The following is a 12082-nucleotide window of genomic DNA, read 5'->3' as shown; positions in this document are numbered from 1 at the left end:
GTAGGGGAAAGCAGGAATAGTAAGGGAAGTGAAATTTTGAAAGGGGCGGGGCCGGTAGGCGAAAGAGGGAATAGATTTAAACAAGTAAATTAATTTTTTCACGTTAAAAATTCAAATATTTTTTTTAGTTGAAAATTCAACTCTTTGCTTGAGTTTTTAACAGTTTTTCAGAAAATTCAAATGTGTAGTTGAAAATTAACTTTTTTTTGTTAAAAACTCATATTTTGACCTGGAAATTTAATTATTATGTAAAAAATTGTTTTTTTTTTTGGAGAAAATAAATCTTCTTGGTGGAAACTTTATCTTTTTGTTTGAAAATTAAAATTAGGAATCCAAAACCAGTTGAATTGCATTCAATATTCATTATAAATGATAATGTATAATAATAGAATGATAATAATATAATGAGCGTATATGGATTCACAAGTTTCTATTTTAGAAGTAAAAGATCGACATTCGACAAAATATGATTTGCGGAATCGGATTGCGTCATAGCTTTACACACAATATTCTGAATGCGAGAAATTCTCCTTCGAGCAATTTCATCTGTGGAACTTCCATCTTCCTGTATCGACAGAATCGCTTTTTCCCATGGCTTACCGAGTACCGACAATATTAAAGTAAATTGGAAGGAGATAAAAAGAAGAGTATTCGCCCCTCAAGCTTTAGGAAATACCCTTCGACTTTCTCAAGAAACTTTTGAAAACAAGTTTTCTCTGTTTTCTAAACCAAAAGTCTTCAGGGTTTTGCCTGTGTCGATATTAACTTTAGAGTTGGAAGATCTGGAATCAGGTTTAAAGTTAAAAAAAAGTTTGAAGATATTATTCAATGAGTTTCGTGTTTTGTCTTGATGTCACTACTTATTCAAATTATTGAGGTTATGCAAGTCTACTTTCGAAAAAGTTCTAGGTCAACTTTTTTAATTTTCTGAATATTTTAAACTTGCTGAATAAAAACCTAACCAACGCACCGTCGCAGTTTTTCCATGAATGGGAAATAAGAAGGGGGAAGGTATGGAAAATAGGAGGAGTATGGAAGAATAATTAGGGGGTGGACTTGAACGACTAAATTAACGTTTTATAGGCTACGAAACCCTTTTTTTGTAAGGGGGCGGCGCATACTTGGAATAAGTTCTTCCTTATGAAAGCTAATTTCTTGAAAGGGAAGGAAAATAATTTTAATAAGTAGAGTTGATAGTTAAAGACACTTAAATGATTCTTTGATCATAAGACCGTAAACTTTAGAGGTAATTACTGGTTGACGTCCTTAAAAGTTTTCTGACTGTTTGGTCCTTTGAATAAGAGAAGTGAATGGTTTAGTCCTGTCGTTCACTCTGGAAGAATTCATTTAGCGTAATTTGCGTGATTCGCTTTGGCGGTGATTCGTGAATCGATTGACAGTGAGAGCGTGATTCTATCAACGATACAGACGATCGATTCGTCCTCACACGATACCTTTGTAATATATGTTCTCTGTGCTAGTAAATGTAGTTATCTCAAATTGATGCAATTTACTTCGTTCCACCCACAAATCGTATGATTTCATGTCAATCTGTACGATTCAAGATTCAAATTTACAATGAAACTTAGACTTTACAGAAGACACTAACTTCTGCAAAAATTTCACTGCTAATCTTATTCTTCAGTTTGTTTATACTTTTACCGTTTTACGGATTTGAGAGTATTTAGAGAACCATTTGATGTTTTCTTACGAAAAAACCTCATATACTACCCTGACAATTATTTCCTGCCCATCGTCTTAACTACTAATCTTTGTCTTAAATGCCTTTGATCTTGCCTTGGGCTTCCCTTTCCTCATCACTATAAATCTAAAGATCGAAGCTCTATTCCGAAACACTACTTTCCTATTTCCTTATATTAGGAGTAATTTTTTGGCTTTTCTGTACCCTCTGCAACAAGCCCACTCACTCTCAAATCTCCCAGCTTTTTTATACATTTCTTACTCGGAGTATTTCCTTCCAGCATCCACTTTACCCTCTCTCCCTTGGTCTTTCCTCTCCCTTTGTTATCTATTCTTTTCTAGCCCATTTAATCACAATTCTTGTTCATAATTATGAACTCTATAAAAATTCTTCTATTAATTCATGCAGTACCTACACTGTGAAAAATAATCTTAATTTTCTTATACGAATGTATGGCATCTCTCCCATACTTTTGAATATTTCATATAAACATGTCATTTTTCCGTTGTTCAATTGCAAATTTCCCATACACGTCGAGAATCCCATACACTGGTATAGGAAAACTTCCAGTCATGTATGGAACTTTGATGCGCGGCTGCAGAATGCGCAGCTGAGAGAACCGCGCATGTGCTGTGTTGTAACCATGATGAATGGAGATGTAGGAGCAGAATATAATATAATGAGAGCGTCAAGCATCTAATTCATAATGGCTTTAGCACACACTTGTAAAAATTTTTGGAGTTGCAGCAGTGAAACAGTTGAATATTGTGAGTGCAATAAGGTTTAGAGCTTTCAGAAATTTTTCACAAAAAGAAGGACACAACAAGAGAGGGAAAATTCTGGACAAGCATCTAATTCCCTATAGTTAAAGTACACACTTGTGGGACATTTTTAAGCTGGAAAAGTGAAACAGTTCAAAATTGTGAGTGGAATAAGATTCAGTGCAATTAGAAATTTTTAAATGTAATGTAGCCTACGTACAGTTCTAGATTATTTTAATAAAACGCTTTAAGATTAGTTGCTCATCAAAATTCCTGGATCTTTTTAGTTACCTGACAATCATTTTCTCTCCTTCTATCTCCTTTCTCTGCACTTTCCACCATCTTGTGCTCTTTCCATTTCCAAATTTTCGTTTCATAACTTAACATTGACCGCACTAACAGGTCGAATATCCACACTTTCACCCTGCTGTTGCCCTTGAACTTTCTTTTACCTATTCCCTTTGTTCAATTACTTTACTTGCACATTCCAATACCTTTCTTAACTGCAGCTAGTTTTCTACTCTCGCTACGAAACAAATTCCTGAGTAGCAAAAATCCTCCACCAACTAGCTATTTATCTTCCACTCGTGCTTTACTCTGAGCTTTCTATGTCTATAACTGTTAGTCTTAGTCTTAATCACATTAGCTGCTAATTCTTTTTCTTCAAAAACTCTCACTATCAGATTAATTCCTCTTTCATCATTCTTAACTCGAACTACGTCATTTTCGTATGCTAGTGAATACAGTTTGCCTGTATCCAATATTAGCATAATCTACTTCCTATATCCTCGCACCTCACTTCCTATCTTGCCATTCCTCCACCCATTACTATCCTTCCCCTCATTATCCCTTAACATCCCTTACCACGATTAACGTCCCTCCCCTTCCTCATTTCCGCTTAAGTCACTTTATTTTTCCCTCTATCTTTACCCTTTATTTCTCCTCACTCCCACTACCTCAGCTCCTGGGAAAAAAGTACGACGGGCGAATGGGTAGTGTTCTAAAGAGTGGAAGTGTTTGGAGAAATTCTCACGAACATAACAATATGCTTGAGAATACGCTCGACCTTTGTGCGTTTTGAGAATTTAATGGGAATTTTATAAGCACTTTAAATTAGGATTTGAAAAATCCTTTTTCTATCTTTATTAATAATAATAACAATATTTACCCTTTGCGGAAAAATGTGTCGCTTTAAATTGAAAAGGGCGCTTAAATTAAATGAGAAAAGAAGTCAAAGTAATAGAAAACATATTAGAATTAAACAGTGCCTTATTCAAGATTGCGACAATATCATCGTTTCTAAATTCTGCTACGTATACATCCAACCATGTGCCTGGAAGACTAATAATAATAATTTGAAAAGAAATTATTCACAAATATATTTTAAACACTTTATAGTTGAGTTTTGAAATCAAAAAGATAAATTTTAATCATAAAAAATGAATTTTTAACTAAAATGATGAATCTTCAACCAGAAATATAAATTTTGAACCAAATACAGTAGACTCTACGACACTTCTTGTCTTCGGCGATGTAGGTGAAGCGAACAAGAAGTTTGAATTTTGAACCAAAATTAGAAGAGATTAAGTTCTAAAAAAATCAATGTTAAAAAAAATCAACAAAATAGTTAATTTTTTAATCTTAAAAGGGTATTTTAAAAATAAAAATGAAAGAATTAAATGTTCAGTTCAAACAATCATTTTTTAACCAAGAAAATAAGTTTTCTTATCAAAATAATTAATGTTTAAACTCACAAGATAAATTTTCTACCCAAAAAAGTGGAAATAAAATATATAAATTGTGAACTACAAGATACAAATTTACAAAGTAAAACTAATATAGTTCAATTTCCAGTTAGAAGAGTACATTTTAATTGAAAAAACAAGTTTTCCAGCAAAATTAATAAATAATAAACTGAAAATATAATCTTTCAAGTAAAAGTGGAATAGTTGCATCTTCAGTTGAAAAAATTAATTTTCAACTAAGAAGAAACGAATTTCCAGCCAAAGAAACTAATTTTTGATGACAGTCATGAATTTCCAAAAAAAAAAAAAATTTTGACCGAATAGTGGAACTTTCAACCCAAAAGATGAAATTTCTATTAAAAAAAGGAATTTTTAACTAAATATATATTTTTTCAAGCGAAGAAATGAATTCTGAATAAAAAATAGAATAGTTAAATTTTCTAAAAAACTGAACATTCTTTAACGAAAAAGATTACATTTTTATCAAAAAAGGTAAATTTTCGACTAAAAATAGAATAGTTACGTTTTCAGTACAAACCCTAATTTTTAGTAAAATCAAAGTAAATTATCAACAAAATAGTATAATTCTAAACCAAGAAATTTAAATTTTTATCAAAAAAGATAAATTTTGGACAACAAATGGAACGGTTAAATTTTTGGTTAAAAAAATTAATTCTAAATAATAAAAAACTAATTTTTAACAAAAAAATCAATTTACAAATAACAAGATAAATTTTCTACCAAAATAGATGAATTTTTAACAAAGTAAAATATTTTCAACTAAATATTTAAATTTTTAAAGGAATTTTTAACCAAAAAGAGGACTCAGTCACCAAAAAGCTTATATATTCACCCATAAATTCAAATTTTCAATAAGATATTGGAATTTTGAACCAAATATTTGAATTTTAAATTTCAGAAAATAAACTTTGAACCAAACATGTACGATTTAAATTTGTAGTTTAAACCATTAATTTTCAAATAGAAAACATAATTTTCCATATCCAACTAAGAAGTTGAATTTTGAACCAAAAGAATGAATTCTCCGAGAAAACCCTAATATTTCATACTGCAATCAAAAAGGATTTTAATTTTATACCAAAAATTGCTGAATTCAACCAAAAAAGATGAATTAAAAAAAGTTTAATTCTTTAAATAACAGAGAATAATTTTCAACGAACTAGTTGCGATTTTTAACGATAATAATAAAATTAACCTCAAATTTAGTTTTTCGAAAATTCCCTAACTCTATCAGGTTTTCCCTTCGATTTCCTAACTTTTTGGAATTACTGTAATCTTTAGCAACTCTGTAATTTCAAATAGCATAGGCTTATTTCGCTCTAGAATATCTTTGTAAAAATATATGCAGTAATTGTGATTAATATTTTTTTAAACAATAAATACTATTGTTATTGCTATGCTATCCTTTGACTTATACTTTAAAATGGTCAAAACACCAAAAATTCTTTGTTTGCTTCACATGCTTGTTTTTAAAAAGGATAGGACAAAAAGTATAGTATGTATTCGGAGTGTGAGGCTATTTTGGATCGCGTGACTGCCACCGAGCGAAGCGAGGGCGGCAAGTATACACTCGTCAAAATAGCTTGCTTTACGCCCTTGATACAAAATCTACAATTCTGCCTTGGGCTACGAAATTCTAAAAGCAAAGAAATTGCAAACCGAATTAGCAGTTTTGATTGAATATTGATTGGTCTCGAGACAACATTTTGCGTCACTACGATGATGTACGTAGCAAATAACAAACTAGCTAAATGGAATTACAAAACAAAAAATACACGATAAACTAGCGGAAACATAGGTGATTATACGTGAAAAATTGAAGCAATGCATGAATGAATGAACTCTAAGATTATAATTATTAATTCCGGCAGAAAAAATTTTGAAATTTTTGTTATCAATTTTTCCTAATCTATAGGGCCAAAATGAGAACATTTTTTGATGTTCCCTGCAAATAGAAATTTGTTTAAAGAGAGATTTACTTCCGAATTTTTAGCCTCAACAAACTGCGAATCTACCGTTGTTAAAGTTTAATCGCAAACTACTTGAACTCTATTCCCTAACTTGGACGGAAGCCGTCTAATGGGAGAGGGCTAGATTTGAAACACAAACAGCAACTTCGATTATTGCGGTCTGAATGTAACTCGAATATACCGCACCCGAACATTATGACTTTCCAAGACCCTACATTATAATTGCCTTCAAAATTATCGTACTAAATTAGTTCCACTCGTACTCCTCCAATTAAACTGTTCCTTTAACATGAATTAATTAGGGCAGTAAAGACTTTGATAGGAATTAATTTAATTTCAGAAAAATGTAGGGGTATTCTACGGCACCTCCTGGTTTTTCCGTTTAAAAATGTTGGTTATTTATCGATCACTTTGGGCCAAAAAGCGACGAGACAGAAATAAATAAATGCCGGATTCAGTCAATTTGAAAAAGTACGAAGTTCTAGCTCTGATAGTGCCCAATATAATATTATTCGTCAATTAGAACAATTATTAACTTTTATATGAAAGTTCACAAAAATATACGCCTGGATAAACTAATTTTTTTTACATTTTGTTTTTAGAAAATTAAAAATCGCCATTTATAAATTATGCATAAATACCACTCTCTGTGAGTTAATTGTACTTCTTTTTAAGTCTTTCAAATTTTTCTAATTAGTGCGGAAATGCTTTGATTTGTGCAAATGCCATGGATATTATGCATAATTTCTCGAAATCTATCTAAAACGATTGATATCCATGAAAATCTCCTGAAATCCTTTTTCTTTTAATTCTTGAAATCGTTTGAAATCTTTAAAAGAGTTAAAAATTTGTATAAATCTCTTGACATCTCTAAAAAACGGTTAAAATCTTTGAAATATTTCCAAGTATTTCGAAATCCCTTTAAAAGTTTGCAATCCTTTTAAAATCAATTGAAATCTTCAATATTCGTTGTAGTTTTTCCCAATCTCTTAAAATTCCATTAAATTCTCTAAAATACTTCAAAATGCGTAAAAATACTTCGGTGTCTCTTTAAATCTCTTGAAATTTGACAAACTTTCAAAATTGTTTCAAATGAACTATTTAAAAAAAAACCATTAACACGTAGCTAAAAATTAGGGCTATTTTCTTGAATATTGGCTCTTATTTTGATCTCTCCAGTAGCTTAATGAAAAAGCACCTGACCGGAAATAAAAAGTTCTGTGGTTCGATTCCCAGTGATACGAAAGAGAAAGATCTTTTTGTCAAGAAAAAAATTGTTACTTTCAAAATATTCAAAAATCATTTTAAATTTGTAAAGTTTCTCGTATTCGTTTACAATCGTTTGAAATAGCTTAAAACTTTTTAAATCACATTAAATATTTTAGATGTAAATTAATTTAAAAAATTCTCGCTAGCATTACTGTTAAATTTAAAAATATTCTGTAATCATAATCATATTATTATTATTATTAGAAAAAAAATCAATTTGTATCAATTCCAAAATTTAAAATTAGCCAGGAAGTACTTAAATATAATTATTATTATTTTGAAGTAGGTATGAATGAAAAATCTCATTTTTTCAAAATTTTATGACTATTCTAGGTCATTCAGGTATTTTACCAACACCCTGAAATTATATTTAAATTTACATTCCCATGTAATGATATTCAATTTGAATTCCAAATGCACTGTGTTTCCATTATTTATTAAAGCGCCAGAATGACGCCATTTTCAAAACTGAATACTGAGCATAAACTGCAGTTAAGAGAAAACTGGACTGGAAATATAGGATTTTCGATGCAGTGTGAAAATTATCATAAGCTGTGTTATCTAGAGCATAATAGCTACTATATTTTAGATAAAACGATACAAGAACAAAAAAATAAAACAAGTCGAAAACATCAGTAGCTCTAAGGGAAAAAATAAGAAAGGGCAAGAATGACTCAAAATAGATATTATTAAATTCATTAAATTGAATAATGCAATCCTGCAATCAAATTAATATCTATGTATGTTCAAGAATACAATTTTTGAAATTTGAAAATGAAACTTTATATTAATTTAGATTTAATTTCAAAAATGCACGTATATATGAGGTTATAAAATATTATTAAATATATTATATTTTTATAATATTCATTTTTTCACTTTTTTATGCTGTATTATAATTTTATAAACATAAAATTAATACTATCGAATACGCGTATGAATTTTATTCTCTTCTCATTATTTCTAAAATTGTATTGTTGATATGGTTTAAATTAATACAGATATTAATTTTATAAGATTACATTATCAATTTAATAATTTCTAATTTACTAATTCCTTGAAAATTTCTCTTATTTTTATAAAAAAATGTATCTTCTTCGATAAAACAACACATATTTGGGTAAAACTGTAGGTATTATGTCGAAGATTCGTCTTTTATGGTAGAAAATTAATCGTCTTGGTAGAAAAATCAAATATTTTTTTGAAAATATCTGTATTTTGTTGATAATTTGTCTTTTTTAGGAAAAAATGAATCTTATTAGTAGAAAATTGATCTTTTTTGTTAAAAATTATATTATTTGTTTAAAAATCCATCTGCCTTCCATATAGATCATCTTTTTGGTTAAAAAATTCAACCTTTTGAATGAAATTTTTCATTTCTATCCTGATTAGAATATCTTTTTTGTTTGGAAATTCAAATCGTGTTGAAAATTTGTCTTTCTGATTTAAAAATTCATTTCTTTTGGTAGAAATTTGATCTTTTAGTTTGATTTTAAGCATTCAACTTATGGGTCAAAAATTTTCTGTTTTTTTTTGCGAATTTAGCTGTATTCTTGAAAATTTATCTTTTATGGTTTAAATAATTTTTCTTAGCAAAAATAGCAACAATCACATTTTTTGTTAAGAATTAATTTTTTTGACATGACATTCACACGTATTTCGATGTTAAAAGAAATCTATTTTTTTAAATTTTCATCTTTAAAATGAAATTTGCTGTTAACAACATGCAAATCATTCAATAATTGACCGAGATATCCAATACAGATAAAAAGATTAATTTTCGATCAAACATTTTCGTCATCGTACTAAACTTTATTATGAGAATATAACTTTCAACATTTTTCTCAAATTGCTAAAACAATTAACGATTTATTAATCAATTTGACGTATAAAATTAATTTTTCATTCGATTTTTATTCATTCTAAAAAATGTCATGTAAATCACTCAATGATTGACAACTATATCTAATAAAAGTCCAAAAAATTTGTGTCCAATATAACATTTTGGTGGTTTTACTAATCTTTGCTTGTACTTCAGTTGTACTTCTTTATATGCCAATTTCACTAGCACTATTTTTATTTACATTCAAAAAAATTTATGCCTATATGTCAATCTTATCCAAATTCATAATGTAACATAAAGGACAAAAAACTATTACAAATACATAAGTCTTCGTTTTCTTTCGTGGAATAGACTTAAAATTATCTTTACTTTTTTTAATACTCTTGTTTTTAGTTTAACAATCGCGCACGGAAAATTTCTTGTTTTAAACAAAGAAATGGTTTCAAAACAAACTAAAACAAAAATAGAATTATAATTGGTTCTTATTTAGCAATACGAATATTGAAAACAATTAAATTATTTTTTATTTTTAACATTGAGCAAGAGAGTAAACGTAACTGAAGTTCAAAATGTGTTTGTAAGAAAATGAAACAGAAAAATTAAAAGTTGCAACTCTATTTTTTTATGTACGAAGAAACATGATATTCAAATAAATTAAGCTTTCCATAAATTCAGCTCAATCGAAAGTTTGTAACAATTTTAGCAAAGGTTGCGTTTCTATTCGATTTTCCGAAAAAGAAGCTTGGAAAACTTTCCTTATAAATTTACAAGTTAGACTTCCTGAAGCCGACTTTGTTTATTTCTTCCTTTCGGTTTGTTGAATATTTAACCTCGTTGTCGATACGACGGAATCGGTTGGTTTCGTCTCTTTTGTAAATAAGGTAGCAAAAGTCGTGGTTTTGCGCGTGTCACGGTGCGATTAGAGAATGAAAAATGAAAGAACTCGCCTAATTTATGGGGCCATTTCACCTGGCAAACTACTACATCTACTTTTACACAAACCCCACATTGCCCGACAGTTATCGCAAGTGCTGTGCTATAAAATGGAAATAGCTCTTGAATGCAAGCAGGAAATCTATCCATTAGTATTGTCGAGAAGAGCCAAAAGGTTGTGATACATTCATCTCGAAATATTTTGATTTATGGGATTTCGAAAGTAAAAAGATAAAATTTGTTGTTGGGTGTATAGGCGAGAGTAGGAAAGACACATTTATCATTTTCTGGCTCCACAGCTTTTGAAAAAATTACACATTTTTGATTTTTAAGGTGAAGAACTTGTTAGCGGTTCAGCAATGAATTTTAATTTTGATATCCTAAAAAAATGCTCTGAAAATAAAAACATATGGTGAATAGCCTATCCTATCTAACGAAATTGATTTAACTAAGTTCTCGAAAAAAACGCACTGATTTGTTCGAGCTCGAAGTTTGTTCTTGTAAGATGTTTTGGAATTTTGTAAATGGACATTTTTGAATACAGAATTTTAATTATGAAAATTTATTTCTAAAAGTAAGAATTTAAATTGTAAACGATTCTCTAATAATAAAGGCCACTTATTATGTTTTTAACGTTTTGAACAAATATTTTTAAAAATACAGAAGGATTTTGTACATAAAGCCATGACCATATTAAATAAGGCAACGGAAAATTTTAAACAAAATATAAATTTTTGAAGATCATTAACTTAAATTTTGATGTTTTTAAGGATCTTGAAAGTTTTAAGATAATCAAATTTTTTCTTAAGATTCTAGGATAAATTCAAATTATTATTAAGAAATAATAATTCAAAGAATATAGTTAAAAATGATTATCTAAAATGTCGGAAAATATTGTAGAAGATTTCAAACCAATATTTTATAATTTTGAAAAACTCGAAAATTTTTAGAATTTTACCAAATTTATTTTAGGACAATTATTACTGAGATTTAAAAAAATTCCAAACAATTTTCAAAATAAAAAAATAATCTGGAAGATTTGAAGGCAATTTTTTAGATTGCGGATTTTCAAAATATTTAAGAGAAAGTCATTTCATCTTAAAAGATATTAATTTTATTTTAACTTTAAAAATTATAAATAATTAAAAAAAAGAAATAAAGCGTAGATTTCCTAAGATTTTAAAAGAAAATTTTGTCGGTTTTTAAAGAGTTTGAAAGGTTTCATGATACTGGGCAAATTTTCTTTAGATTCCTGCGAATATTTAAAGTAATTTTTATTATTTTAAATTAATGTTAGGAGAATATGAAAAAAAAAACAGTAAAAGTTTCTAGAATTGTCATAAATGAATCCGTAAAGTTATATAAGAATTTTACGAGTAATTCGAGTCAATTTAAAATATATCTGGCAATTTTTGTAGTTTTAAAGAGATTACAAATATTTTAAAACTTTAAACGATTTCCGAACATTTATACAAAAATTTGAAAATTTGTTCGAACGTCGAAAAGTTTTGAATATCTTTTAAACTATTCAAATTTTTTTCTTAAATTTTTTAAGATCCTGCAAATTAAGAAATTCTTAGAATATTTCTAGAAAATTTTTCGAGATATCTGAAATCTTAAAAATCTTTTTGAATTTCCTCGTGAAACCTGGGAAAATTATATTTTTATATTGTATTAGAAATAATTTTTGTCTTCAAATAATAATTAGCCTACATGTTTTTTATTTCGGACTGCAAATTCTTTATGGTTGCAAATTCAAAGTTTTTGTATCTATTTCATTAAAAATTAAACTCGTTTGAGGGAAGCTTGTCTTTTTGGAAATCGTTAACTCTTTTCTT

The 12082-nt window shown here is 28.5% G+C and overlaps 1 protein-coding gene across 1 annotated transcript in view; it reads right to left on the bottom strand.

The window, feature by feature from the left end:
* LOC117170874 (metabotropic glutamate receptor 2-like) overlaps positions 1–12082 on the bottom strand; it is a 139911-nt gene that overhangs the window by 52278 nt on the left and 75551 nt on the right. The window lies entirely within an intron of this gene.

Source organism: Belonocnema kinseyi, chromosome 4 (genome assembly GCF_010883055.1).
Source record: "Belonocnema kinseyi isolate 2016_QV_RU_SX_M_011 chromosome 4, B_treatae_v1, whole genome shotgun sequence".
Taxonomy (NCBI): Eukaryota; Metazoa; Arthropoda; class Insecta; order Hymenoptera; family Cynipidae; genus Belonocnema; species Belonocnema kinseyi.
Note: the sequence above shows the minus strand (reverse complement) of the source record. Positions and strands in the feature narration are given on the sequence as shown.